The following is a 26,629-nucleotide window of genomic DNA, read 5'->3' as shown; positions in this document are numbered from 1 at the left end:
TAATACATTTTTATAGCGCCATTTATTCTATGGCGCTTTACACGCTTTACAAGGGGCGTACATAGACAAGTACAATAGACATGAGCAAAACAAGGCACACACAAGTACAGAAGGAGAGAGGACCCTGCCCGCGAGGGCTCACGGTCTACAGGGGATGGGCTAGTGCTATTAGCGCTATTAGCGCAGGTGCAGATGACCGTAGATTCTCTCATCCAAGAGTATTGGAAATGTTTTCCACATAGTCATTGACTTTAATGGCCAAATGTGCTCTGAATATTGGGTCAAACTCGGACATGCTGTGATTTTTTTTCCCAGACAGGCTCTGTCAGAGGAAAATATCAGACATGTGCACGGTACCATAAACTAGCATTGGTTTGAGTGCAATTCGATGTTTTGTCTGCCCTAAGAGCTGAATCCTAGTAACATGTTAATAAGAGTACAGTACAAATCAGACCGCGATCAGACCGCAATGCATGAACTCGCTGGTGGCTCTTCCATCCCGAATGTGACAGCTGCATAGAAATACATGAAGCAGTCACACTCGATCTTATTTATATGGATGTCTGACTGTGCCCTTAAACTGACTTCATAACTATTGCTATGTCTTCACTATGATATATGTAACACGCCTTTTAAGCGCCCCCGATGGCAGGGTGCCAGTAGCTCTCACCTCAATATGGCGCAGTGTCTCCATCTGAATCTTGCTGGGAGCTGTAGTGGCATGCAAGAGGGTCTTCTTCTACCATGGGTAGACTTGGGAAACCCCTGTTCATGCTCCGTACACATTCACAAGAAATGAGGTTAGAACACTTAACACATTTATTTATAGTGGGGGATAAATGGTGAATATTGTAAAGGGAATAGCAAGTAACAGCAAAGCGAACATTATTACACAATCTACAAATACAGATTCAAGATGGGCTTTGCAGTAAACCTGAATGTTTGGGATGATGCTTCCTCATAATTACAAGGGGCATGCTCCTAACCAAAATCACTTAAACTACAAACGGTTGAACCAATGGAAACAGCACAGCACAATGTTGGGGCCTAGATACCGTGCATGTTGGCACGCTTGCAGAAACTGTAGGTGCACTTAACACAATAAGAACAAAATCCCTTCCACAGGTCCCAGCAAAATCTGCACACTTCTTGATGTAGCAGTTCGACAGTCACACAGAATTCCAGCCTGGTGCTTCAGGGTCCAGTCGTTTGGGAGAGGAAAGCAGGATTCTTCTTCTAGATGGAAAGCCAGGTGGGATTGGGCAACTCCAGGCAACCTGGCTGATCTGTAGTTGTGGTGCAGCTCCAGATCTTACTGTCCTCTCCTACTGGATCGGGGAGAGAAAAACAGTGGATGTTTACACTCTGCTGATGAGAAGATAGAAGATCCAAAGCCAGGAGTTTATATAACTGTGGTTTTTAATATATGTGTTTCAAAGTACACACTTCTGGATACATGTTTTTGGGGAGATTATAGGTTATAAAATAGTTGTAGTCTGATATGTTCAGATTATCGCCTTTTTGCGCATATGACAAATTTAACTGCACTTTTGTAAAAAACTATTCTTTGAAATCTGGAAAAGACAATAGAAACTTATGCATTATGTATTAAGAAGAACTGATATTTCTGCAAAATATGCAATGTTGTTGAAAACCTATAATTGTTACTAAAATGGCAAACAAGTGACTGATGTACATGCTTTCAATGGGAAATTTGCAATGCAATTGCTGTCAACAAGATGACATATCGTCTGACAGTAGCAAAAAATGATCTCTGACAAAGCTCAACTGAGCAAATGATATCAGTCATATTTGCAAGGTCAAAATACCGTCTTCATATAAACGTGTGTGTCATGATAATTGCAGATTGAGATTAGCAGAAACGTAATTATGTACAGCCAGTTAGAAGTGAAAAATAATGTAACTGAAGATATGAAGACGTAGATGTTAAGATGAAAAAGTTGCCATTTCAAAACTGATTCACAGACAATAGTAGCTCTACAGATCCTATAGCACAAGGTAATTTCTGGACAAGCATTGCTGAAGATATTAGTTGGCTAGCTTTCATTGAACAAGCAATGTGTGTTGCATTTGAGAGGTATGATCCAGCCACTTGCGCCTCTAGACGACCTGTCCCGCAGCACAAGACTTAGCTTTCCACTTTGACCTTTGATATTTTTTACTATTTCTGCAATTTACTAGTAACTACAAGTACAGTAACTTCATGTATTAATGTCATACAAAGTACTGAGTTGAAACGACAGGACCCTTTAAGCACAGAATTCAGGCTATATTAGACCACTGCTCTTAAGAACAGCTTTGTAAGTGCTGCTACTGCTCTACACTTCAATCCCGTCCTCCTCTGCCTTCATAGTGGTCGTACCGCACTGCTAAGTGCCGAAGCGCTTTTGTTGATGTTGCTGATAGAATGTCATACGACCCTGGTGCTTATTATTATTATTATTATTATTATACATTTTTCATAGCGCCATTTATTCCATGGCGCTTTACATGTGAAAAGGGAGCAAATATAGACAAATACAATAAACATGAGCAAAAAAACAAGGCACTTACAGATACAGAAGGAGAGGGACCCTGTCCGCAATGACTCACAGTCTGCAGGGGATGGGTGAGGATACACTAGGAGAGGGTAGATCTGATTGTGCGGCTGTTCAGTAGGTTGAGGATCACTGCAGGCTGTAGGCTTGTCGGAAGAGGTGAATCTTTATATTATTTTTGAAGGTTTTTATGGTAGGCGAGAGTCTGATTTGTTGGGGTAGAGAGTTCCAGAGTATGGGGGAAGCACGGGAGAAGTCTTGAATGCGGTTGTGGGAAAAAGAAATAAAAGGGGGGGTAGAGAAGGAGATCTTGTGAGGATCGAAGGTTGCGTTTAGGTAAGTACCGGGAAACCATGTCACAGATGTATGGAGGAGAAAGGTAGAGGATGGCTTTGTATGTCATAGTATGGGTTTTGAACTGGAGTCTCTGGATGATAGGAAGCCAGTGAAGGGCTTGACACAGGGGAGAGGTTGGGGAATAGCGGGGAAACAGGTAGATTAGTCGAGCAACAGAGTGTAGGATGGATTGGAGTGGTGCCAGAGTGCTAGAGGGGAGGCAAGAGAGTAGGAGGTTGCAGTAGTCAAGGCGGAAGATGATGAGGGCGTGCACTAGTGTTTTTGTGGTTTTGTGGTCAAGGAATGCACGGATCCGGGAAAAAATTTTGAGTTTATGACGGCATTCAGGCTTACATTTCTTCTACAACCACACCCAGCTGCAACATACCAATGGTTCTGATCTCTGTAGCCGGACAGCCAAAAGTGTCCACTATATAGGTAAAGGAGTAGTCCTCCCATCAAAATTTTGATCCTCTTAATATAATGCGGTCATCATGTTATATAACACTGTGTACTTACAATTGCACATTTTGCCTTTCTACTTAGTTAATTCTTTTATTTTCCATTAGCTCTACTATGAAAGCACGTAATTAAAAACAGACTGGCTAAATCCTTCTAAGCTCTATGCAGAATTATTGTCTCTTTTCCCTGCATGAGTCATCAGTAGAGTTGAGCGACCTTGACCTTTTTAGAGTCGAGCCGGGTTTTGCGAAACCCGACTATGTCCAAAGTCGGGTCGAGTGAAATCGGCCGATTATGACGTAAAGTCGGAATCGACCGAAACACGAAACCCAATGCAAGTCAATGGGGCAGCATAGTCGGCAGTGAGTGGGGGCCAGGAAAACACCTAGAGTGCCCATTTTAATGTCAAAACCATCCATTCTTCTTAATGAAGCTTGTCAAGCGTAATTTACCTTATAATAATTGGAAGGCATTTGAAATTGGGGGTCATTTGGCTAAAGTTGTGTGGGGTAGGGCTGGTTCAAGTAATTAGTGGGCCCAGGAAATCTGGACCACGTCACGGCAGTGGAGCAGGGAGAGGTAAGTATTTCAACTTTGCAAGTGCTGTGAACCTGAGCAAGCAGGGGGGGCCCACTCGTTGGCATTGGCACTGGCACAGGGCCCCTCAAAGTACAGCGGTGTGTTTGCACGGCGGGGGCGCCTCCCACCGGCAGCAACACTTTTGCGTACTATGAGAGGCCCTGTGCCAGTGACGTCGCCAACTAGTATTCCTCCCCCCACCTGATGAAGGAACCTGCACTTTCATCTGCACCTTCCTCTTTGTCCCCGTGTAAGGTGGTATGGTATGCGGGAAGAGCAACCTGACTTTCAGCAGGGTCACAATGTTGTTGTGTAGCGTGCACGGGGAATGTTGCGTTATGGGTCAATGTACCAGCAGACTCATCTATCACTGGCTGGGCAATGGGCACGATGAAGTGGAAACACAGATATAGGCCCAAAGAAGAAAGTGGGCTAAATGCAGTTCAAAATTGGTAACACAGGAATAACCAGGGGGCATTGCAGTGGAGGACAACTGGAATGAGAGGCTGACACAGAGAGTAGGGCCAAATCAGTAAGTAGTCGAAATGCAGTTCAAAATTGACAACCGTAGTAAACAGGCGGCACAGCTTTGTTCAGTGGAGGAGAACAGCAAGGAGTGGCAGACACCGATAGTAGGCCCCAACCCAACTAGTAGGCCAAATGCAGTCTAACATTAACAACTACTTAACGAGAGGCTGAAAATGGAATTTCAGGACAGGAAACCAGGAGAACAGCAAGGAGTGGCAGACACCGATAGTAGGCCCCAAACCAACTAGTACGCCAAATGCAGTTGTTCCATTTAACCACAATTTAATGAGAGCCTGAAGATAGAAGCTCAGGAAAGGCAACCTGGTGAAAACCTTGGAGTGTAACACAACCTGTCTCTACACCCCATACCAAATTTGTAGGCCTAATGCAGCGTAGTTTCCAACAGCTACTAAACGAGAGCCGGAAGATCGAAGCTCAGGAAAGGCAACCTGGGGAACACCTTGGAGTGTAACACAACCTCTCTCTACACCACGGAAGGGCTGATTCTTAGGAAGGAAGGCTGTTGTAAATAAGCATTGCGCGTCCGAGGGTGATTATATTCTTATTCGGTATCTACTCACCCTCGGACGCGCCATGCTTCTTGATTTGTAATTAATGTTTATTTGCAATGTGCTTTTGACTTACTCAATTATTTTTTTAATTATTGATTTTATTAAATTAAAAGTTTAACATCTTATTGGAAATAATTTAAAGGAGACGCGACAGGACAACACTCGGTGGATGCCATATCTGTGTTAACAACTCCAAAAAACTTTCAGTTAACTTCTTGCAGGAGAAAGAAATTGTAGCTGTTGGACCTTTGTAGTACAGTTCCAGATATTTGTTGTGTGTTTGTTTTGATTGTTAAAATGTCTGCATTTGAGATCTCAACACGATCTTATTTTTTATAATCAAATTAATTTTTTAAATATTTTATTAGGTTGGTTCAAGGGGTACACGGGCCGCAGTAGACAGGTCAGTGGAGGCCTAGTGGAAGGAGGGACCGCAGATGCGCCACTGTTTCACCCATACACAATTAGTAGGCCTAATGCAGCGTAGTTTCCAACAGCTACTAAACGAGAGCCGGAAGATCGAAGCTCAGGAAAGGCAACCCGGGGAACACCTTGGAGTGTAACACAACCTCTCTCTACACCACGGAAGGGCTGATTCTTAGGAAGGAAGGCTGTTGTAAATAAGCATTGCGCGTCCGAGGGTGATTATATTCTTATTCGGTATCTACTCACCCTCGGACGCGCCATGCTTCTTGATTTGTAATTAATGTTTATTTGCAATGTGCTTTTGACTTACTCAATTATTTTTTTAATTATTGATTTTATTAAATTAATAGTTTAACATCTTATTGGAAATAATTTAAAGGAGACGCGACAGGACAACACTCGGTGGATGCCATATCTGTGTTAACAACTCCAAAAAACTTTCAGTTAACTTCTTGCAGGAGAAAGAAATTGTAGCTGTTGGACCTTTGTAGTACAGTTCCAGATATTTGTTGTGTGTTTGTTTTGATTGTTAAAATGTCTGCATTTGAGATCTCAACACGATCTTATTTTTTATAATCAAATTAATTTTTTAAATATTTTATTAGGTTGGTTCAAGGGGTACACGGGCCGCAGTAGACAGGTCAGTGGAGGCCTAGTGGAAGGAGGGACCGCAGATGCGCCACTGTTTCACCCATACACAATTAGTAGGCCTAATGCAGCGTAGTTTACAACAGCTACTAAACGAGAGCCGGAAGATCGAAGCTCAGGAAAGGCAACCCGGGGAACACCTTGGAGTGTAACACAACCTCTCTCTACACCACGGAAGGGCTGATTCTTAGGAAGGAAGGCTGTTGTAAATAAGCATTGCGCGTCCGAGGGTGATTATATTCTTATTCGGTATCTACTCACCCTCGGACGCGCCATGCTTCTTGATTTGTAATTAATGTTTATTTGCAATGTGCTTTTGACTTACTCAATTATTTTTTTAATTATTGATTTTATTAAATTAATAGTTTAACATCTTATTGGAAATAATTTAAAGGAGACGCGACAGGACAACACTCGGTGGATGCCATATCTGTGTTAACAACTCCAAAAAACTTTCAGTTAACTTCTTGCAGGAGAAAGAAATTGTAGCTGTTGGACCTTTGTAGTACAGTTCCAGATATTTGTTGTGTGTTTGTTTTGATTGTTAAAATGTCTGCATTTGAGATCTCAACACGATCTTATTTTTTATAATCAAATTAATTTTTTAAATATTTTATTAGGTTGGTTCAAGGGGTACACGGGCAGCAATAGACAGGTCAGTGGAGGCCTAGTGGAAGGAGTGACGGCAGACAGGCATCAAAGGCCTAACATTGGGCTGGCTGTAGGCAAGTTAAAATTGGTTCCAGGGGAACACGGCCATCAGTGGCCTGGTCAGTGTAGTTGTAGTTGAAAGAACGGGACGCAGACAGGCTTCGAAGGCCTAACATAATAACATAGGGCTGGCTGTAGGCAAGTTAAAATTGGTTCCAGGGGAACACGGGCAGCGGTGGTCTGGTCAGTGGAAGTCTAGTGGAAGGAGTGACCGCAGACAGGCTTCGAAGGCCTAACATAACAAAATTGGGCTGGCTGGAGGCACTTTTAAATTGGTTCCAGGGGTACACGGGCAGCAGTGGTCTGGTCAGTGGAAGTCTAGTGGAAGGAGTGACCGCAGACAGGCTTCGAAGGCCTAACATAACAAACTTGGGCTGGCTGGAGGCACTTTTAAATTGGTTCCAGGGGTACACGGGCAGCAGTGGTCTGGTCAGTGGAAGTCTAGTGGAAGGAGTGACCGCAGACAGGCTTCCAAGGCCTAACATAACAAACTTGGGCTGGCTGTAGGCACTTTTAAATTGGTTCCAGGGGTACACGGGCAGCAGTGGTCTGGTCTGTGGAAGTCTAGTGGAAGGAGTGACCGCAGACAGGCTTCGAAGGCCTAACATAACAAACTTGGGCTGGCTGGAGGCACTTTTAAATTGGTTCCAGGGGTACACGGGCAGCAGTGGTCTGGTCAGTGGAAGTCTAGTGGAAGGAGTGACCGCAGACAGGCTTCCAAGGCCTAACATAACAAACTTGGGCTGGCTGTAGGCACTTTTAAATTGGTTCCAGGGGTACACGGGCAGCAGTGGTCTGGTCTGTGGAAGTCTAGTGGAAGGAGTGACCGCAGACAGGCTTCGAAGGCCTAACATAACAAACTTGGGCTGGCTGGAGGCACTTTTAAATTGGTTCCAGGGGTACACGGGCAGCAGTGGTCTGGTCAGTGGAAGTCTAGTGGAAGGAGTGACCGCAGACAGGCTTCCAAGGCCTAACATAACAAACTTGGGCTGGCTGTAGGCACTTTTAAATTGGTTCCAGGGGTACACGGGCAGCGGTGGTCTGGTCAGTGGAAGTCTAGTGGAAGGAGTGACCGCAGACAGGCTTCCAAGGCCTAACATAACAAACTTGGGCTGGCTGGAGGCACTTTTAAATTGGTTCCAGGGGTACACGGGCAGCAGTGGTCTGGTCAGTGGAAGTCTAGTGGAAGGAGTGACCGCAGACAGGCTTCGAAGGCCTAACATAACAAACTTGGGCTGGCTGTAGGCACTTTTAAATTGGTTCCAGGGGTACACGGGCAGCGGTGGTCTGGTCAGTGGAAGTCTAGTGGAAGGAGTGACCGCAGACAGGCTTCCAAGGCCTAACATAACAAACTTGGGCTGGCTGGAGGCACTTTTAAATTGGTTCCAGGGGTACACGGGCAGCGGTGGTCTGGTCAGTGGAAGTCTAGTGGAAGGAGTGACCGCAGACAGGCTTCCAAGGCCTAACATAACAAACTTGGGCTGGCTGTAGGCACTTTTAAATTGGTTCCAGGGTAACACGGCCAGCAGTGGCCTGGTCAGTGTAGTAGTTGTAGAAAGAAGGGACCGCAGACAGGCTTCGAAGGCCTAACATAACAAAAATGTCAAAACAATGGTATTGTCAGTGCCAGGCATTGAAGGATGTCAGCGCCTAGACTACACATTGGTGAAGCTGTGAGAGATAATTTTGCTAGTGGTAGAGCACTGTTTGAGCTGGGGGGGGGAACTGTCTTGTGGCCGGCGGTACAGGCACAGGGCCCCTCATATTACAACGGTGTGTCTGACGTTGGGTGCGCACCACCACCGCCAGAGACACTTTATTGTACTATGAGGGACCCAGTGGCAGTGCCGTCGACCAAAAGCGGCCACACCCACCTCTTCAGACAAACAGCACTCTCAAGGGTCCAAGCGCAAAGTGGCGATAGCACGGCCCCGTGTGGGGACTTTGGCCATTTCGTGAGGTGGAAACATGTCGTATGCTGGACAATCAGGTGAAGAAAATTACGAGATTGGAAAAGTCATTCAGAATAGTCCACAGGCAAGACCTTTTCATAGGAAAGCTAGGTGTCAGCCGGGCAGGGTGGGGCAAAAGATTTTGAAATCCAGTTGTGGTTCATTTTAATGAAGGTTAGATCATCTACATTTTGGGTAGCCAGACGAGTCCTTTTTTCTGTTAGTATTGAACCTGCAGCACTGAATACTCTTTCTGATAGGACACTAGCTGCCGGGCAAGCAAGCTCCTGCAATGCATATTCTGCCAATTCTGGCCAGGTGTCTAATTTTGATGCCCAGTAATCAAATGGGAATGACGGTTGAGGGAGAACGTCGATAAGGGATGAAAAATAGTTTGTAACCATACTGGACAAATGTTGTCTCCTGTCACTTTGAATTGATGCTGCAGTACCTGTCCTGTCTGCGGTCATAGCAAAATCACTCCACAACCTGGTCAGAAAACCTCTCTGGCCAACGCCACTTCTGATTTCTGCCCCTCTAACACCTCTGGTCTGCTGGCCCCTGGAGCTCGTGTGAGAATGATCACGGGCGCTGTGTGCAGGGAATGCCAGAAGCAAACGGTCAACAAGAGTTGATTGTTTTGTTGCTAATATTAGTTCCAAGTTCTCATGTGGCATAATATTTTGCAATTTGCCTTTATAGCGAGGATCAAGGAGGCAGGCCAACCAGTAATCGTCATCGTTCATCATTTTTGTAATGCGTGTGTCCCTTTTGAGGATACGCAAGGCATAATCCGCCATGTGGGCCAAAGTTCCCGTTGTCAAATCTGCGGTTGTGCTTGGTTGAGGGGCAGTTGCAGGCAAATCTACGTCACTTGTGTCCCTCAAAAAACCAGAACCCGGCCTTGTCACGCCACCAATTTCCCGTGCCCCCGGGAAAGCTTCCTCATTAAAAATATACTCATCCCCATCATCCTCCTCATCCTCCACCTCCTCTTCGCCCGGTACCTCGTCATGTACACTGCCCTGATCAGACAATCGCTGACTGTCATCAAGGCTTTCCTCTTCCTCTGGTGCAGACGCCTGATCCTTTATGTGCGTCAAACTTTGCATCAGCAGACGCATTAGGGGGATGCTCATGCTTATTATGGCATTGTCTGCACTAACCAGCCGTGTGCATTCCTCAAAACACTGAAGGACTTGACACATGTCTTGAATCTTCGACCACTGCACACCTGACAACTCCATGTCTGCCATCCTACTGCCTGCCCGTGTATGTGTATCCTCCCACAAAAACATAACAGCCCGCCTCTGTTCGCACAGTCTCTGAAGCATGTGCAGTGTTGAGTTCCACCTTGTTGCAACGTCTATGATTAGGCGATGCTGGGGAAGGTTCAAAGAACGCTGATAGGTCTGCATACGGCTGGAGTGTACAGGCGAACGGCGGATATGTGCGCAAAGTCCACGCACTTTGAGGAGCAGGTCGGATAACCCCGGATAACTTTTCAGGAAGCACTGCACCACCAGGTTTAAGGTGTGAGCCAGGCAAGGAATGTGTTTCAGTTGGGAAAGGGAGATGGCAGCCATGAAATTCCTTCCGTTATCACTCACTACCTTGCCTGCCTCAAGATCTACAGTGCCCAGCCACGACTGCGTTTCTTGCTGCAAGAACTCGGACAGAACTTCCGCGGTGTGTCTATTGTCGCCCAAACACTTCATAGCCAATACAGCCTGCTGACGTTTGCCAGTAGCTGCCCCATAATGGGAGACCTGGTGTGCAACAGTGGGAGGTGCGGATGGAGTGTTTGTGCGACTGCGGTCTGTGGACGAGCTCTTGCTTCTGCAGGAGGACGAGGAGGAGGAGGAGGAGGAGGGGGTGCGAACGGCTACAGACAACTGTTTACTAGACCGTGGCCTAGGCAGAACTGTCCCAAACTTGCTGTCCCCTGTGGACCCTGAATCCACCACATTTACCCAGTGTGCCGTGATGGACACGTAACGTCCCTGGCCATGCCTACTGGTCCATGCATCGGTTGTCAGGTGCACCTTTGTGCTCACAGATTGCCTGAGTGCATGGACGATGCGCTCTTTAACATGCTGGTGGAGGGCTGGGATGGCTTTTCTGGAAAAAAAGTGTCGACTGGGTAGCTCGTAGCATGGTACAGCGTAGTCCAACAGGTCTTTGAAAGCTTCGCTTTCAACTAACCGGTAGGGCATCATCTCTAACGAGATTAGTCTAGCTATGTGGGCGTTCAAACCCTGTGTACGCGGATGCGAGGCTAAGTATTTCCTTTTTCTAACCATAGTCTCATGTAGGGTGAGCTGGACTGGAGAGCTGGAGATCGTGGAACTAGCGGGGGTGCCGGTGGACATGGCAGACTGAGAGACGGTGGGAGATGGTATTGTTGCCGCCGGTGCCCTAGATGCAGTGTTTCCTACTACGAAACTGGTGATTCCCTGACCCTGACTGCTTTGGCCTGGCAAAGATACCTGCACAGATACAGCAGGTGGTGCGCTAAATGGTGGTCCTACACTGCCGGAAGGGATGTTGCGTTGATGACTAGCTTCATTGGCCAAGGGTGCAACAACCTTAAGGGACGTTTGGTAGTTAGTCCAAGCTTTCAAATGCATGGTGGTTAAATGTCTATGCATGCAACTAGTATTGAGACTTTTCAGATTCTGACCTCTGCTTAAGGAAGTAGAACATTTTTGACAGATGACTTTGCGCTGATCAATTGGATGTTGTTTAAAAAAATGCCAGACTGCACTCTTTCTAGCATCGGATACCTTTTCAGGCATTGCAGACTGAGCTTTAACCGGATGGGCACGCTGTCCTCCACCAGGTTTTGGCTTTGCCACGCGTTTTGGGCAAGATACGGGCCCGGCAGATGGAACCTGTGGCGATGTTGATGCCTGCTGCGGCCCCTCCTCCTCCTCTGCTTCAGAACTGCTGCCGCCTGCACCCTGTTCCCCCAATGGCTGCCAATCGAGGTCAAGAACTGGGTCATCTAATAACTCTTCTTGTACCTCCTGCGCAACTTCGTCTGTGTCACCGTGTCGTTCGGTGGTATAGCGTTCGTGATGGGGCAACATAGTCTCATCAGGGTCTGATTCTTGATCAGCACCCTGCGAGGGCAATGTTGTGGTCTGAGTCAAAGGACCAGCATAGTAGTCTGGCTGTGGCTGTGCATCAGTGCACTCCATGTCAGATTCAACTTGTAATGGGCATGGACTGTTAACTGCTTCACTTTCTAAGCCAGGGACGGTATGTGTAAAGAGCTCCATGGAGTAACCCGTTGTGTCGCCTGCTGCATTCTTCTCTGTTGTTGTTTTTGCTGAAGAGGACAAGGAAGTGACTTGTCCCTGACCGTGAACATCCACTAACGACGCGCTGCTTTTACTTTTACCAGTTTCACGAGAGGAGGCAAAAGAGCTAGAGGCTGAGTCAGCAAGATAAGCCAAAACTTGCTCTTGCTGCTCCGGCTTTAAAAGCGGTTTTCCTAATCCCAGAAAAGGGAGCGTTCGAGGCCTTGTGTAGCCGGACGACGAACCTGGCTCCACAGCTCCAGACTTAGGTGCAATATTTTTTTCCCCACGACCACCTGATGCTCCACCACTACCACTACCCTCATTACCAGCTGACAATGAACGCCCCCGGCCACGACCTCTTCCACTAGACTTCCTCATTGTTTTAAAAACGTAACCAAACTAACGTTATTTGTTGCAGTCACACAACTTACACGGTGAGCTATAACTTCAGTATGATTTAGCTACCCCTTTACAGGTTGGTGAGACCACAGCGAAAATCAGGCCCAATGTTACACACTCTGTTTTTGGTGGCTGCAAATTAGAGAGATGCCCCACACGCAGGACTGTCACTGAAGCACAAATGTTAATATTAATGTCACACTATTATTTTTTTTTTATTTTTAATTTTTTCAGGAACACTTTAGAAACCCCCCCAAAAAAAAAAAATAGATTTTTGCAGGGAGAATTTAGAAAACAAATGTAACAAACTATATGCTTTCTATGGGCCACTGAGTGAGAGATGACGCACACAGGAATCAGGAGTGGCACACAAGCCCAGAGGCCAATATTTTTCTACCAATGATTGATGGAGTTATTTTCTCTGGTAGATTTTGGAACCCAAATCAAGGAAAAAAAATATAGGCTTTCTATGGACCACAATTGGAGAGAGAGAGAGAGAGAGAGAGAGAGAGAGATGGCACACCCAGGAGTCAAGACTGGCACACAAGCAGAAAGGCCAATATTAATCTCCCACTGTTTTTTTTGGTTGTTTTTTTTTTTTTTTTTCAGGGAGACTTTAGAAAAAAAAATAATAAAAAAAATATGATTTTATCAGGAAGAATTTAGAAACCAAATAAAATAAAATGATTTTTTCAGGGAGAATTTATAAAACAAATAAAAACAAAAATAGGCGTTCTATGGCCCACTGACTGAGAGATGACGCACAGAGGAGTCAGGAGTGGCACACAAGCCCAGAGGCCAATATTTTTCTACCAATGATTGATGTAGTTATTTTCTCTGGTAGATTTTGGAACCCAAATCAAGGAAAAAAAATATAGGCTTTCTATGGACCACAATTGGAGAGAGAGAGAGAGAGAGAGAGAGAGATGGCACACCCAGGAGTCAAGACTGGCACACAAGCAGAAAGGCCAATATTAATCTCCCACTGTTTTTTTTGGTTGTTTTTTTTTTTTTTTTTTCAGGGAGACTTTAGAAAAAAAAATAATAAAAAAAATATGATTTTATCAGGAAGAATTTAGAAACCAAATAAAATAAAATGATTTTTTCAGGGAGAATTTATAAAACTAATAAAACAAAAAATAGGCGTTCTATGGCCCACTAAGTGAGAGATGACGCACACAGGAGTCAAGACTGGCACACAAGCAGAAAGGCCAATATTAATCCCCCACTGTTTTTTTTGTTTGTTTTTTTTTTTGTTTTTTTTTTTTCAGGGAGACTTTAGAAAAAAAAAAATAAAAAAAATATGATTTTATCAGGAAGAATTTAGAAACCAAATAAAATAAAATGATTTTTTCAGGGAGAATTTAGAAAACAAATAAAACCAAAAATAGGCGTTCTATGGCCCACTGACTGAGAGAGAGAGAGAGATGGCACGCTTAGTACTGGCACACAAGCCCAAAGGGCAATATTAATCTCCCTTTTTTTTTCAGGGAGAATTTCTAAAACCCCCAAAAAAAAAAAAAATAGGCTTTCTATGGCCCACTATTTGTGAGAGAGATGGGACGCTCAGGACTGGCACAGATGGCACGCTCAGGACTGGCACAGAAGCCCAGAGGCCAATATTAATCTCCCTTTTTTTCTGGGAGAATTTATAAAACCAAAAAAATATTTAAATAGGCTTTCTATGGCCCACTATTTGTGAGAGAGATGGCACGCTCAGGACTGGCACAGATGGCACGCTCACAACTGGCACACAAGCCCAGAGGCCAATATTAATCTCCCTTTTTTCAGGGAAAATTTATAAAACCAAAAAAAAAATTAAATAGGCTTTCTATGGCCCACTATTTGTGAGAGAGATGGCACGCTCAGGACTGGCACAGATGGCACGCTCACAACTGGCACACAAGCCCAGAGGCCAATATTAATCTCCCTTTTTTTCAGGGAGAATTTATAAAACCAAAAAAAAAATTAAATAGGCTTTCTATGGCCCACTATTTGTGAGAGAGATGGCACACTCAGGGCTGGCACAGATGGCACGCTCAGGACTGGCACACAAGCCCAGAGGCCAATATTAATCTCCCTTTTTTTCAGGGAGAATTTATAAAACCCAAAAAAAAATTAAATAGGCTTTCTATGGCCCACTATTTGTGAGAGAGATGCCAGACTCAGGGCTGGCACAGATGGCACGCTCAGGACTGGCACACAAGCCCAGAGGCCAATATTAATCTCCCTTTTTTTCAGGGAGAATTTATAAAACCCAAAAAAAAATTAAATAGGCTTTCTATGGCCCACTATTTGTGAGAGAGATGCCAGACTCAGGACTGGCACAGATGGCACGCTCAGGACTGGCACACAAGCCCAGAGGCCAATATTAATCTCCCTTTTTTTCAGGGAGAATTTATAAAACCCAAAAAAAAATTAAATAGGCTTTCTATGGCCCACTATTTGTGAGAGAGATGGCACACTCAGGACTGGCACACAAGCCCAAAGGCCAATATTAATCTCCCACTGTATTTTTATCAGGGAGAATTTATACACCCCACAAAAAAAAATACAGAAAAATGAAAAGGCTTTCTATGGCCCACTATGTGAGAGAGATGGCACACACAGGGATGGCACTCTAGCAGAAATGCCAAATTGCCAATCTTAATCTCCCACCAAAAAAAAAAAAAAAAAAAAAAAAACAGGGAATGTCCTACAATTACTATCTCCCTGCCTGCAGTAATCTCAGCCAGGTATGGCAGGCAGCTACTATCTCCCTGCCTGCAGTAATCTCAGCCAGGTATGGCAGGCAGCAATAAGGAGTGGACTGATGCACAAATCAAATAAAAAGTGTGGACAAACAAAAAAGATAGCTGTGCAGAAAGGAAGGAACAAGAGGATTTGTGCTTTGAAAAAAGCAGTTGGTTTGCACAGCGGCGTACACACAGCAATGCAGCTATCAGGGAGCCTTCTAGGGCAGCCCAATGAGCTACAGCGCTGAGGGGGAAAAAAAAAAAAAAAAACTTCCACTGTCCCTGCACACCGAGGGTGGTGTTGGACAGTGCAAATCGCTGCAGCACAAGCGGTTTTGTGGTTAATGGACCCTGCCTAACGCTATCCCTGCTTCTGACAAAGCGGCAGCAACCTCTCCCTAAGCTCAGATCAGCAGCAGTAAGATGGCGGTCGGCGGGAACGCCTCTTTATAGCCCCTGTGACGTCGCAGACAGCAAGCCAATCACTGCAATGCCCTTCTCTAAGATGGTGGGGACCAGGACCTATGTCATCACGCTGCCCACACTCTGCGTTTACCTTCATTGGCTGAGAAATGGCGCTTTTCGCGTCATTGAAACGCGACTTTGGCGCGAAAGTCGCGTACCGCATGGCCGACCCCGCACAGGGGTCGGATCGGGTTTCATGAAACCCCGACTTAGCCAAAAGTCGGCGACTTTTGAAAATGTTCGACCCGTTTCGCTCAACCCTAGTCATCAGTGCAAAAAGGCCTTGAGGAGGGAGCAGCTGGGTCAGGAGCTGAAGAGGGCGATGACTCATGCAGGGAGAAGAGACTTCCTGTTCCTGTATAGGGGTGAAAAAGAGAATAATTAACTAGATAGAAAGGAAAAATTAGCAATTCTAAGTACACAATGCCATAAAATATGATGACTGCTGTATATTAAGAGGATAAAAACTTTGATGAGAATACAAATTCCACTTTTTCGTTAAAATAAAATATAAAATAGTTGAGCAATAAACAGTTCTAGTTTTATTTCCTAAAAGTTTATCTTCGCTTAAACCCAATCTTACATGTATCTCATAGTCTCTTGTAGATAATAATAATAATTTTTATTTATATAGCGCCAACATATTCCGCAGCACTTTACAATTAAGCGGGGACATGTAGAGACAATAAATTCAGTACAAGTTAAGACAATTTAAACAGTGACATTAGGGGTGAGGTCCCTGCTCGCAAGCTTACAATCTACAAGGAAATGGGGGGGACACAATAGGTAAAAAGTGCTTGTTATTTCAGGTCTGGCAATTATAATAAATAGGGATTTTCATATAAAGCTGCATGATCTGGTCATCAGCCCGTGTGTTTAAGTGCAATAGTCAAGTATCAAGTGCAGTTATCGTGTGCATAGAGGGTGTGGAGACAGATGAATAGTAGGGTGCAGATTCACATTCAGATAATATTTGGAAGGAGGGAACAGGACAAAGTTAGTTTACTGAGTAGTTGATGTGGTAGGCTTGTTTGAAGAGATGGGTTTTTAAAGCGCGCTTGAATAGGTCGGGGCTAGGTATCAGTGTGATCGTCTGGGGAAGTGCATTCCAGAGAGCTTGCGCAGCATGAGAGAAGTCTTGGAGACGGAGGTGCGAGGTTCGGATTACGGGGGATGTTAGTCTTAGGTAATTTGTAGATCGGAGGGCACGTGTAGGGCAATAGACGGAGATGAGAGATGAGATATAAGGCGGTGCAGAACTGTGGAGAGCTTTGTGGGTGAGAGAGATGAGTTTATACTGTACCCTTTAGCGAATGGGTAGCCAGTGTAATGCCTGGAACAAGATGGAGGCATCGGTGAAGCGGCTGGACAGAAATATGACCCTGGCTGCCGCATTCAAAATGGATTGGAGAGGAGAAAGTTTGGAAAGAGGGAGGCCGATCAGAAGAGAGTTGCAGTAGTCCAGACGAGAATGAATAAGAGCGACAGTAAGAGATTTAGCAGCTTCAAATGTGAGAAAAGGTCGGATTCTGGAGATGTTTTTAAGATGCAGGTGACAGGAGCGAGTGAGTGATTGGATATAGAGAGTAAAGGAAAAATCAGTGTCGAATATGACCCCAAGACAGCGGGCATGCTGCTTGGGAGTTATGGTTGAACCCTCCAAGGTAATTTCGATGTTGGGTAGAGTGAGGTTAGTAGAAGGGAGAAACACAAGTAGTTCAGTTTTGGAGAGATTTAGTTTCAGATAGAGGGAGGACATGATGTTAGAGACAGCAGACAGACAATCCTTGGTATTTTGAATTAGGGTAGGGGTGATGTCCGGGGAAGAAGTGTATAATTGGGTGTCATCAGCATAGAGATGGTACTGGAACCCAAATCTGCTGATTGTTTGTCCAATAGGGGCAGTGTATAAAGAGAAAAGGAGGAGGCCCAGGACTGAGCCCTGCGGAACCCCGATAGTAAGGGGACGAGGAGAGGAAGAGGAGCCAGCAAAAGATACAGTGAAGGAGCGATCAGAGAGGTAGGAGGAAAACCAGGAGAGGGCTGTGTCCTTGAGGCCTATGGAGCGGAGCATAGTGAGGAGCAGCTGGTGATCCACAGTGTCAAATGCGGCAGAGAGATGCAGGAGAATCAGCAGAGAGCAATGACCTTTCGATTTAGTTGTCATTATATCATTAGAGACTTTAGTGAGGGCAGTTTCAGTTGAGTGTAAAGAGCAGAAACCAGATTGTAAGGAGTTGAGAAGAGAGTTATCCGAGAGATAGCGGATTAGACGTGAGTGGACCAAGCGTTCCAGGAGTTTAGAGATGAAGGAAAGGTTAGAGACAGGTATGTAGTTAGCCATGCAGTTCTGGTCCAGGGATGGCTTTTTAAGTAAAGGGGTAATGATGGCATGTTTAAATGAGGAGGGAAAAATACCTGAAGAAATAGAGAGGTTAAATATTTTAGTCAGGTGAATGGTGACCACTGGTGAGAGAGACTGCAGGAGAGGTGACGGAATGGGGTCACTATTGCAGGTTGTAGGCCGAGCAGAAGTGAGGAGCTTGGAAACTTCATCTTCTGAAACAGGCTCAAAGAGTTCTAATGATCTTGAGGTGCGGCAGGGAAGGGGATCCAGGCACTGAGGAGATTGGGCTGAGATATCCTGATGGATGTGGTTGATTTTTTTCTAGGAAAAAAGATCCTCACCACTGAGATTGGAGATAGGGGCCTGTACTTTAGGTTTCAGGAGGGAGTTTAAGGTTTCAAAAAGTCGTTTTGGGTTGTTGGATAGTGAGGTGATGAGGGTAGTGAAGTAGGATTGTTTGGCCTGAGAAAGGGCAGAGTTATAGGTTTTGAGCATGAACTTATAGTGGATGAAGTCTTCTGCTAAGAGAGATTTTCTCCACTGCCGCTCTGCACACCTTGAGCAACGCTGAAGAAAGCGTGTTTGCATAGTGTGCCAGGGCTGCCATTGTCTGTGTCGGGTCTTTCTGCATGTAGAACGTGCTGCTTCATCTAGGGCATTCTTCAGTGTATTATTGAAGTGTGACAATGCTAAGTTTGGACAGGAGAGGGAGGAGATGGGGGCTAAAGATGTGTGGAGGTTGTCCATAAGCTGCTGGGTATTGTTATAATCAGGTGGCCTTGGAGCAGCATGAAAAGACCTTCGCTGGAGCAGTGGTAACTTTACTGACCGCAAACCCTGATCCTATCACTGCAACTAGAAGTAGCCGTGGTGTGTGCCTAACCAGACCTAGACACCTCGGCACAGCCTAAGGACTAAATATCCCTAAAGATGGAAATAGGAAAACTCTCTTGCCTCAGAGTAGATCCCCAAAGGATAGGTAGCCCCCCACAAATTATGACTGTGAGTAGGAGAGGAAAAGACACACGCAGACAGAAAACAGGGATAAGCAAAGGAGGCCACTTCTACCTAGATAGGAAAGGATAGTACAGGATACTATGCGGTCAGCATAAAACACTACAAAATATCCACAGCAGAAAAATACAAAAACTCCAACAAATAACTAAAGATGTGGAGAGTATCTCTGCGACTCCAGCCAGTCCAACTAGACTGAGAAAAACATCAGGCACAGTCTAGCAGGAACAAAATAGAAACAAGATAAGCACAGAAAATAAACACACAGCAGTGTGTCTAAAAAAAGAAGCAAACACTTATCTTAGCTGAATTGGCAGCAAGCAGGAGAGGCCAGGCAGAGGACCAACACTTCCAAAGGAACATTGACTACTGGCAAAGGACTAATGAGTCCTGCACAGCTAAATACCCCAGTCAGAATTGCAATTAGCAGAAACACCTGTCCAAGACTGCTGCTCAGGAATAACTGCATTACCATCAAGAACCACCGGAGGGAGCCCAAGAGCAGAATTCACAACAGGGTATTAATGGTACGTGTATTCCGATAAGTGTGGTAAGTGGGGGTGTCCTGGGTGAGGAGACAATTCTTGACAGAGAAGGAAAGAAGGTTGTTGTCCGAGAGCGGGAGAGTGGAGTTAGTAAAGTCATGCAGTGATCCAGGATGGGAGAAAACCAGGTCCAAAGTATTCCCGTCCTCATGCGTAGGAGAATTAGTAAACTGTGAGAGGTTGAATAAAGAAGTTAGAGAGAGAAGATGAGAGGCAGATTGGGAGAGGGGATCATTGATGGGGATGTTAAAGTCTCCCATGAGGAGGGTGGGGATGTCACAGGATAGAAAGTGAGTAAGCCAGGTGGCAAAGTGGTCTAGAAACAGGTGGGAGGAGCCTAGAGGGGGATAAACAACCGCCACCCGCAAGGAGAAGGGCTTAAAGAGTCTGATGGCGTGGACTTCAAAGGAAGGAAATGTAAGTGAGGGAACCGGGGGGATTACCTGGAAAGCACATTGTGATGAAAGGAGTAAACCAACACCTCCACCCTGTCTGTTCTCAGGTCTCGTGGTATGTGAAAATTTCAGCCCACCAAACAAGAGAGTGGCAGCGGCAGTGGTGTATGCTGGATCCAGGTTTCTGTAGTAGCCAGAAGGTTAAGGGAATTAGAGAGGAAATGATTGTGAATCTAAGTTAGTTTGTTACACACAGACCGGGCATTCCAGAGAGCACAGTGGAAAGCAATAGGAGAAGGCATCCACTTGATAAGCCTAAACAATTGAAAAGGGTACTGGGAAGAGTGATGTCATGTTATATTTTATTATACCACACAAGCACTATGCAAATGTCATAAAATACATGCAGAGTTGTGTGAAAATATTTACTGAGAAACCAAAACAAAATGCAAATATGCTACATTATAAAGTATATATATATATATATATATATATATACTGCTCAAAAAAAAGAAAGGGAACACTAAAATCCCACATCCTAGATGTCAATGAATAAATGACGTGACAGAGTCTGGAGACGCCGTGGAGAGGGATCTGCTGCCTGCAACATCCTTCAACATGACTGGTTTGGCAGTAGATCAGTAATGGTGTGGGGTGGCATTTATTTGGAGGGCCGCACAGCCCTCCATGTGCTCGCCAGAGGTAACCTGACTGCCATTAGGTACCGAGATGAGATCCTCAGACCCTTTGAGACCATATGCTGCTGCGGTTGGCCCTGGGTTGCTCCTAATGGCGGACAATGCCAGACCTCATGTGGCTGGAGTGTGTCAGTAGTTCCTGCAAGATGAAGGCATTGAAGCTATGGACTGGCCCACCCGTTCCCCAGACCTGAATCCGATTGAACACATCTGGGACATCATGTCTCGCACCATCCACCAACGTCACGTTGCACCACAGACTGTCCAGGAGTTGGCGGATGCTTTAATCCAGGTTTTGGGAGGAGATCCCTCAGGAGACCATCCGCTGCCTCATCAGGAGCATGCCCAGGCATTGTAGGGAGGTCATACGGGCACGTGAAGGCCACACACTCTACTGAGCATCATTTTCTTGTCTTGAGGCATTTCCACTGAAGTTGGATCAGCCTGTAACTTCATTTTCCACTTTGATTTTGAGCATCATTCCCACCCCAGACCTCCTCCGTGGGATATTAGTTGTGATTTACATTGATAATTTTTAGGTTTTATTGTTCTCAAGACATTCCACTATGTAATGAATAAATATTTACAACTGGAATATTTCATTCAGTGATATCTAGGATGTGGGATTTTAGTGTTCCCATAATTTTTTTGAGCAGTGTATCTATATATATAATTGTCTAAGGGTTTTTCTGTCTGTCTGTCTGTCCTGGAAATCCCGCGTCTCTGATTGGTCGAGGCCGCCAGGCCTCGACCAATCAGCGACGGGCACAGCATGGCGACGATGATGTCATAAAGGTTGCCTCGACCAATCAGCGATGGGCACAGTCTGCCGTGAATTCGCCTCGACCAATCAGCGACGGGCACAGTATCGACGTAGATGTCACAATGGTTGCCAAGGCGACGATGATGTCATAAAGGTTGCCTTGACCAATCAGCGACGGGCACAGTCTGCCGCGAATTCAGGAATCATCATTGTCCATATACTACGGGGACATGCATATTCTAGAATACCCGATGCGTTAGAATCGGGCCACAATCTAATATACCGTATATATATATATATATATATATATATATATATACTAGATGGCAGCCCGATTCTAAAGAATCGGGAGTCTAGAATCCATATATACTTTATTTATTCAAATGTAAGAATAATACAATTAATAAATAATAGTAAGAAAGAACAAAAAATGGCTGCACTCACCAGCTCTTGACAATTCTTGTTATTTAAGAAATTGCTGGGCAATAATGGACAATGTCCTTATGTGGCAAATAATAGAGCAATATACCCAATGTGGCAAAGAAGAGGTTAATAAACGGCAGTCTCTCAGTATAACAGTCAGTGAATAATAGGCAGTATATGGAGAAAACACCAAACAAAAGTTCAAAATTGGTGTGAAAATGTCACTGAACCACTTCACAACTAAATATATATAGTTTTGGTAAATGGTATTATCATTTTTTTGACGAAATTCGGCAGGAGCTTGAAGAGCAACGTCACTGGGCCCGCCTCCACGCAGTAGAAACTTGCTGTGAGGTAAAAATTCACACCAAAATGGCGGGCGGAGTGTGTCACAGTACGGCACGTTTCTGATTGGTCGCTCGCAGCAGGCGGCAACCAATCAGACACTGGACACTGTTGACGTCACTTATCTCCGGACATTAGCTCCGGACATTAGCTCCGGACATTAGCTCCGGACATTAGCTCCGGACAAAGCCACGGAAGTTGGCACAAATTGCAGGAAGTAGTATTCTAGGCAATTATATATTAGATTCTTTTAAAATCTAAGGCTCTGGTAACAGACACAGAATGTAATGTGCAATAAAAATAATTATATATATATATATATATATCTAATATATAATTGCCTAGAATACTACTTCCTGCAATTTGTGCCAACTTCCTGTCCGGAGCTAATGTCCGGAGCTAATGTCCGGAGATAAGTGACGTCAACAGTGTCCAGTGTCTGATTGGTTGCCGCCTGCTGCGAGCGACCAATCAGAAACGTGCCGTACTGTGACACACTCCGCCCGCCATTTTGGTGTGATTTTTGAATTTTTACCTCACAGCAAGTTTCTACTGCGTGGAGGCGGGCCCAGTGACGTTGCTCTTCAAGCTCCTGCCGAATTTCGTCAAAAAAATGATAATACCATTTACCAAAACTATATATATTTAGTTGTGAAGTGGTTCAGTGACATTTTCACACCAATTTTGAACTTTTGTTTGGTGTTTTCTCCATATACTGCCTATTATTTTTGTTCTTTCTTACTATTATTTATTAATTGTATTATTCTTACATTTGAATAAATAAAGTATATATGGATTCTAGACTCCCGATTCTTTAGAATCGGTCTGCCATCTAGTATTTAATAATTTGATATCCAGGGCCCAATTCACATTAGATTTATCATTTGTAAATAGGAAGAAAGCATGAACATCTATTTCATGATCATTCCAATATATTAATCTTTTTTACTTTTTCTTTTACTATATCATCTATTGCAGTGCTTCTCAGTCTATTGCTACTGGGGCCTCATCAGACATCTACTATATAAAGCTGAATGTGTGTATGTGTGTGTGTGTGTGTATGTGTGTGTGTGTGTATGTCCGGGATTGGCATCTGCACCGTCGCAGCTACAGCCACAAAATTTTGCACAGTCACACGTCTGGACCCCGAGAGCGTCATAGGCTATATTGTGAGGCGAAATTTTAACCCCGCGCTTTCCAATTCACCAAACAATTTTGCCCCTATCTACATAATGGGGAAAAAAGTGAAAGGAAAAGTGTTGGAGGCGTCGCAGCTACAGAAACAAAATTTTGCACAGTCACACGTCTGGACCCTGAGAGCATCATAGGCTATGTTGTGAGGTGAAATTTTAACCCCGTGCTTTCCAATTCACCAAACAATTTTGCCCCTATCTACATAATGGGGAAAAAAGTGAAAGGAAAAGTGTTGGAGGCGTCGAAGCTACAGCCACAAAATTTTGCCCAGTCACACATCTGGACCCCGAGAGCGTCATAGGCTACGTTGTGAGGTGAAATTTTAACCCCGCGCGTTCCAATTCACCAAACAATTTTGCCCCCATCTACATAATGGGGAAAAAGGTGAAAGGAAAAGTGTTGGAGGCGTCGAAGCTACAGCCACAAAATTTTGCACAGTCACACGTCTGGACCCTGAGAGCATCATAGGCTACGTTGTGAGGTGAAATTTTAACCCCGCGCGTTCCAATTCACCAAGCAATTTTGCCCCTATCTACATAATGGGGAAAAAAGTGAAAGGAAAAGTGTTGGAAGCGTCGCAGCTACAGCAACAAAATTTTGCACAGTCACACGTCTGGACCCTGAGAGTATCATAGGCTACGTTGTGAGGTGAAATTTTAACCCCGCGCTTTCCAATTCACCAAACAATTTTGCCCCTATCTACATAATGGGGAAAAAAGTGAAAGGAAAAGTGTTGGAGGCGTCGCAGCTACAGAAACAAAATTTTGCACAGTCACACGTCTGGACCCTGAGAGCGTCATAGGCTACGTTGTGAGGTGAAATTTTAACCCCGCGCTTTCCAATTCACCAAACTATTTTTCCCCTATCTACATAATGGGGAAAAGTGAAAGGAAAAGTGTTGGAGGCAAATTGACAGCTGCCAGATGTGAACAAGGGGGACTTAACCCCTTTACCCCCAAGGGTGGTTTGCACGTTATGGACCGGGCCAATTTTTACAATTCTGACCACTGTCCCTTTATGAGGTTATAACTCTGGAACGCTTCAATGGATCCTGGTGATTCTGACATTGTTTTCTCGTGACATATTGTACTTCATGACAATGGTAAAAATTCTTTCATAGTACCTGCGTTTATTTGTGAAAAAAAACGGAAATTTGGCGAAAATTATGAAAATTTCGCAATTTTCCAACTTTGAATTTTTATGCGATTAAATCACAGAGATATGTCACACAAAATACTTAATAAGTAACATTTCCCACATGTCTACTTTACATCAGCACAATTTTGGAACCAAAATTTTTTTTTGTTAGGGAGTTATAAGGGTTAAAAGTTGACCAGCAATTTCTCATTTCTATAACACCATTTTATTTTAGGGACCACATCTCATTTGAAGTCATTTTGAGGGGTCTATATGATAGAAAATACCCAAGTGTGACACCATTCTAAAAACTACACCCCTCAAGGTGCTCAAAACCATATTCAAGAAGTTTATTAACCCTTCTGGTGTTTCACAGGAATTTTTTGAATGTTTAAATAAAAATGAACATTTAACTTTTTTTCACAAAAAATTTAATTCAGCTCCAATTTGTTTTATTTTACCAAGGGTAACAGGAGAAAATGGACCCCAAACTTTGTTGTACAATTTGTCCTGAGTATGCCAATACCCCACATGTGGGGGTAAACCACTGTTTGGGCGCATGGCAGAGCTCGGAAGCGAAGGAGTGCCATTTGACTTTTCAATGCAAAATTGACTGGAATTGAGATGGGACGCCATGTTTCGTTTGGAGAGCCCCTGATGTGGCTAAACATTGAAACCCCCCACAAGTGACACCATTTTGGAAAGTAGACCCCCTAAGGAACTTATCTAGAGGTGTGGTGAGCACTTTGACCCACCAAGTGCTTCACAGAAGTTTATAATGTAGAACCGTAAAAATGAAAAATCATATTTTTTCACAAAAATTATCTTTTCGCCCCCAATTTTTTATTTTCCCAAGGGTAAAAGAAGAAATTGGACCCCAAAAGTTGTTGTCCTTTTTGTCCTGAGTACGCTGACACCCCATATGTTGGGGTAAACCCCTGTTTGGGCACACGGGAGAGCTCGGAAGGGAAGAAGCACTGTTTAACTTTTTCAACGCAGAATTGGCTGGAATTGAGATCAGACGCCATGTTGCGCTTGGAGAGCCCCTGATGTGCCTAAACAGTGGAAACCCCACAATTATAACTGAAACCCTAATCCAAACACATCCCAAACCCTAATCCCAACAGTAACCCTAACCACACCTCTAACCCAGACACACCCCTAACCCTAATCCCAACCCTATTCCCAACCGTAAATGTAATCTAAACCCTAACTATAACTTTAGCCCTAACCCAAACTGTAGCCCTAACCCTAGCCCTAACCCTAGCCCCAGCCCTAACCCTAGCCCTAACCCTAACCCTAGCCCTAACCCTAGCCCTAACCCTAGCCCTAACCCTAGCCCTAACCCTAGCCCTAACCCTAACCCTAGCCCTAACCCTAGCCCTAACCCTAACCCTAGCCCTAGCCCTAGCCCTAACCCTAGCCCTAACCCTAGCCCTAACCCTAGCCCTAACTCTAACCCTAGCCCTAATGGGAAAATGGAAATAAATACATTTTTTAAATTTTTCCCTAACTAAGGGGGTGATGAAGGGGGGTTTGATTTACTTTTATAGCGGGTTTTTTAGCGGATTTTTATGATTGGCAGCCGTCACACACTGAAAGACGCTTTTTATTGCAAAAAATATTTTTTGCGTTACCACATTTTGAGAGCTATAATTTTTCCATATTTTGGTCCACAGAGTCATGTGAGGTCTTGTTTTTTGCGGGACGAGTTGACGTTTTTATTGGTAACATTTTCGGGCACGTGACATTTTTTGATCGCTTTTTATTCCGATTTTTGTGAGGCAGAATGACCAAAAACCAGCTATTCATGAATTTCTTTTGGGGGAGGCGTTTATACCGTTCCGCGTTTGGTAAAATTGATAAAGCAGTTTTATTCTTCGGGTCAGTACGATTACAGCGACACCTCATTTATATCATTTTTTTATGTTTTGGCGCTTTTATACGATAAAAACTATTTTATAGAAAAAATAATTATTTTGGCATCGCTTAATTCTCAGGACTATAACTTTTTTATTTTTTTGCTGATGATGCTGTATGGTGGCTCGTTTTTTGCAGGACAAGATGACGTTTTCAGCGGTACCATGGT

The 26,629-nt window shown here is 44.4% G+C and overlaps 1 long non-coding RNA gene across 1 annotated transcript in view; it reads right to left on the bottom strand.

The window, feature by feature from the left end:
- Window positions 1-836: 836 nt before the first annotated feature.
- LOC138658277 (uncharacterized) overlaps window positions 837-26,629 on the bottom strand; it is a 154,357-nt gene continuing 128,564 nt past the window's right edge. Inside the window, exon 3 of the long non-coding RNA XR_011317425.1 lies at window positions 837-1,328. This is a non-coding gene — a long non-coding RNA (uncharacterized lncRNA). The remainder of the gene's footprint in view (window positions 1,329-26,629) is intronic.

The sequence above is a fragment of the Ranitomeya imitator genome, chromosome 1, assembly GCF_032444005.1.
Source record: "Ranitomeya imitator isolate aRanImi1 chromosome 1, aRanImi1.pri, whole genome shotgun sequence".
NCBI lineage: Eukaryota > Metazoa > Chordata > Amphibia > Anura > Dendrobatidae > Ranitomeya > Ranitomeya imitator.
Note: the sequence above shows the minus strand (reverse complement) of the source record. Positions and strands in the feature narration are given on the sequence as shown.